Here is a 4731-nt window from a genome sequence, read left to right as displayed (position 1 = left end):
GGACCTTGCAAGGTTAGTTTTTACTCTTATTGCCTGACCCTAACCTGCAATTAAAACAAACTTGAATTTTGCCTCTAGTATTTATCGATGCTGGGGAGCTAACTAGCAATCATCCCAGGTCCAAACAGGAGGGGGACCTTACTTCAAAGGGCTTTGTGTACAGCAGTTGACTGTAATCCTATAATCACTCAGAGAGAAGAAATCCTGCAATCAGGGTCACAGGGGAAGGAATGAGAAGCTTTTGGAAGCCAGACCAGCCTTTGAGCAACTGTGCAGCTGCAAAACAATCATTTATTACATTCCATGGATTTTTCGCCCCTCAGCTGTCTCCAGAGCATTAATAGAGCTGCTATAATATCCAAGGACAGGTTAGAGTGGAGAAATGCTGCCTACTTCGAGTGGGAAGTGACATCACAGGATATCACATCACAATGTGATATTACATCCTTGCTAAGCACACACACACACACACACCCATCACCTGGCAACCCTAGCACTGGAACAAGACATTTCACTGGCACTGTGGTGCTGCAGAGCACAGTTCAAGCAGCATGCACCAGAATCCCTTAAAGGTAAAGGTTCCCTTGCTCGAAAGCCAGTCGAATCCGACTCTAGGGTTGCGGTGCTCATCTCCGTTTCAAAGCCGAAGAGCCAGCGCTGTCCGAAGACGTTTCCGTGGCCATGTGGCCGGATGCTGGGATATACAGTTCATGGTTCATACTGTGTGTTCTTTTGGTGGATTTAGCATCCTCAATACTATGGTACAGGATCCTAAAGCCCCTCCTACTTCACTGCTACCTTTCAAGAGTGTGAGAAATAGCCCTGACCTGGATTTTCCAGGCAAGCCCAATTCTGTCAGATCTCAGAAGACAGGCAGGGAGACCTCCGAGGAATACCAGGGCCCAGATGCAGAGGCAGGCAATACCAAGCCTCCTCTCTGAAACGTCCAAGACCCACTAGGGGTTGCCATAAATCAGCCATGACTTTCAGGCATACACACACACAAAAACACAAAAAAGAGTGTGAGAAATCATTAATACGAATCTTTAAAAATAAGTTTTGACTTACTTTTAACATAATTGCCTTTCCTTGAAGCGCATGGCTTGGCTAGTCTGTCATGAGCCTGCTTGTGGAACTTTGTGGCTGAGGGGGATGTTCCTTCTCTGCCTTGTGGCAGGGGAGTATTTGGCTGCTTCCAACATGGTAATTCTAAATGCTTAGCACAGCCTTTGGACTTGTGTCAGGGAAATCCCACTGCATGCTTCAGGAAGGCAAACACCCTAGCTGTCTTTCTGACATCAAAGTCACCCGCTCTCTCTATTCCAATCTTCTCTTTAAATGCTAATGACCCAAGACGTTTTGCAGCCCCACAGACCCACCCAGATGCTTGAAAAGCTCCAGCTACTCAAGCCCCGGTTGTGCATTAGAAGGGGGCAGCCCCAAAGGCTGCTAGTCAATTAGACTTTGTGGAGGGAACCCCAAATCTGACAATGAACTCCTGGACATGACCAAGGCAAATGGCACAGGGTGAAGGGAAAGGAATGGAGATCTGCCCTATGGTCCAGGACTGGGGCAGAGACCTAGAGAAAAGCACAATTTGCCCCGGTCATGGAATCAGCTTGTTGAGAGGATGGAACTTGCTGTAAACCTTAAAGGGGGGGGGGATAAAGCACACATTTGATGAGCATCCAAAACCTTTCTGGGCCAAGAGAAGATTTCAGTGGCACTTCTGCTATTTCCTGCAGAAATCCACCAATAATGTGGAATCCCAAAAACATCAGGGCTGGGAATATCCAGTCCCCCAATGGGGATCGCTGGTGCTAAATGGTGGGTTTTTACATGCTGGAAAACTTTTTATTTGTTTTCATGGAAATGCGTTCTATGTGAAATCTGAGACACAGTCTCTTGATCTTTGAAGTCAGACCAGGAAGGAGAAGGAGGGGGAAATGCCCTGAGGATTGCTGGCTAGAAAGCTCAGCCGCCGCCACCACCACCACGGTTCTCCCTTGCTCTCCCAGGGGCTGTTAGCACTCTTGGTAACCCCATGCTCCCCCCCCCTTTCCAGCCAGTCCTCTTTCGTCCACTTCCTCCCCAGCCTGTATAATCTCAGGTTCCTCCCAACCCTGACACCAACTCCTTCCTATCTCATCCAGACCCTTCTCCCTCCCCCTGCCCACACCCACAATGCATTTCCCTCCAGCATTTGAGGGAGGGAAAGGGATGTTCTTGTTTTGTACCGTGAGGACACATGATCCACAGTATAGCAAGACACTTGGGGAGAATCTTTCAAACAGAGGAACTTCGAAGCCCAAGTTTTCTTGCAACCAAGACTGCATGTTTCTGTACCTGTCTTCAGGGTTGACTGAGACATTTCACTGCCCAAAACGGAGGTGCTGTACAATTTGATAGGCATGCCCGGGGTTTCTTGGGCAGAAAATGTTGGGTGCAACTCTGGGATCATGTAAAGGTACACACAGGTCAAGAGCTCTGTGCCCTAGCCTGAGGCAGCCAAAGATTTCAAAGATTTCAGGCAAATTTCAACACACATGAAGACAAACAGGAAGGCTAAATGACAAATGATCCAGTCTGCTAGGAACTTCTCTTGCTCAAACCTCATGGAAAGTTGCTCAGGAACACTACTGTTTGTGACAGCTAAACAAAACCTCCATATGCAGAGGCAATATACCACTGGCTACCATCTGTGTGTACAAATGTCAGGAGAAGGCTGCTGCACTTTCACCTTGCTTGCAAACTTCCCAGAGAAATCTGGCTGAGCGCTGTTGGAAACAGGATGCTAGACCAGAGGGACCCCTGGTCAGATCCAGCAGGGCACTTAATTATTTGCATGCAGCTCCCATTCATTTCAAAGTGGGGCTTCCACTGGAGAACTTCCTATTGGATTTTGTCCACAGAGTCTCACCACCCCAGCCAAGCATCCTGCTCTGTTCTGTGGCTGTTTAGCCTCCATAACCTGTACACAAATTCCTACCCACAGCAATACAGAAAACAAGTTAAAACTGGATTTGGAAGACCTACGTTCAAATCCCTTTTTTCACCACAAAACAAAATGAAGACTACAAATGAAGAAGAGGAGGAGGAGATTGGATTTATACCCCGCCCTTCACTACCCAAGGGAGTCTCAGAGCAGCTTACAAATTCCTTTCCCTCCCCCTCCCCACAACAGACACCCTGTGAGGTAGGCGGGGCTGAGAGAGCTCTTTCAAGAACTGCCCTTTCAAGGACAGCTCTGACAGAACTATGGCTTGCCCAAGGTCATCCAGCAGCTGCAAGTGGAGGAGTGGGGAATCAAGTCCAGTTCTCCCAGATTAGAGTCCACACACTTAACCACTAAACCAAACTTAACCACTACACCAAACCAAAACTGTGAGCCCTGACCTGGATAGCTAAGGCCAGCCCGATCTCGTCAGATCTCGGAAGCTAAGCAGGGCTGACCCTGGCAAATACTTGGATGGGAGACCTCCAAGGAACACCAGGGCTGGGATGCAGAGACAGGCAAAGCAAGCCACCTCTCTGAAATGTCAAAACCCCATTAAGGGTTGTCAGAGGTCAACTATGACTTCCAGGCATGCAAGCATGTGCACACACATACACACACACACTTAAAAAAGGGGGGGGGGGGAAAGAAACAAATAAAAACTGAAGTTAAAAAGTCTATATCCATTAAACACATGGAACTGCCTTATACCAAGGCAAGACCACTTGTCTGTTCCAATTGGCAGTGGTCTTTCTCATCACCTACTACCTGTGTACGTGCGTGTGCGTGCTGTCAAGTCACTTCTAACTTATGGCAACCCTCTGAAATAATGACCTCCAAAACACCATATCGTGAACAAACTTGTTCGGATCTTGCAAACTGAGGACCATGGATTCCTGTTTCCTACTCCCTGACCGCCCGTAAACTGGAGGTGCTCTACCACTAAGCTACAGTGCCTCCCCCAAAGCACAACCTGCACTGGTTCTCCTAACAGAAATCACACGTGCCTTGTAAAAGCACCGGAAAGTCAAAATATGAATGTGAATCAGCTAGGGTTGCTGAACCCCAGGTGGTTTAAGCCACAAATGGACCACAGTGACTAACCAAAGGTTGCATCCAGGGTTCCCGCTAAGCTGAGTTAGTGTGAGCTAGCTCACTGTTTTTTAGCCTCTGGCTCACACATTTTTGCCTTGGCTCAGGAAGGATGGCTCCAGAGCAAACTAACGTATGCAGCAGCCAAATCGCTTGCTCACAACTTTCATGCCGGTAGCTCACAAAGTAGAATGTTTGCTCACAAGCCTCCACAGCTTAGAGGGAACATTGGTTGCATCCCCACCAATGTTCACTGTGAAAAGGAACATTGAACTCCAGGTGGTGGCTGGAGATCTCCTGGGATTACAAGTGATCTCCATGCGACAGAGATCAGTCCCCCTGGAGAAAATGGCTGCTTTGGTAGGTGCACTTTATAGCACTATACCCCACTGATGCTGCCCCCCCCTCCCCAAACCCTGCCATGATCCTCCTCAGCCCCCACCCCGCAAATCTCCAGGTATTTCCTAACCCGGAGCTGCTGGCAACACTAGAATCAACCTCCTTGCTCATCACCACTGACAGATTCTGAAATTTGGTACCAACACTAAAATGCCAAAACCTGATGCAGACACATCTGGGTTTTTTTTACATCCGCACACCAACAGCATAGCATGTGTGAAAACAGTGAAATAAAAGAACTTTCT

At 48.1% G+C, this 4731-nt stretch overlaps 1 protein-coding gene across 1 annotated transcript in view; it reads right to left on the bottom strand.

Annotated features, from left to right (window-relative positions):
• Positions 1-4731, bottom strand: part of SCARA3 (scavenger receptor class A member 3) — a 46647-nt gene that overhangs the window by 41039 nt on the left and 877 nt on the right. The window lies entirely within an intron of this gene.

Source organism: Gekko japonicus, unplaced genomic scaffold (genome assembly GCF_001447785.1).
Source record: "Gekko japonicus isolate JY-2015 unplaced genomic scaffold, Gekko_japonicus_V1.1 scaffold63, whole genome shotgun sequence".
Classification (NCBI taxonomy): Eukaryota; Metazoa; Chordata; class Lepidosauria; order Squamata; family Gekkonidae; genus Gekko; species Gekko japonicus.
The sequence above is the reverse complement of the archived record's forward strand: the minus strand, read 5'-3'. Positions and strand labels throughout refer to the sequence as shown.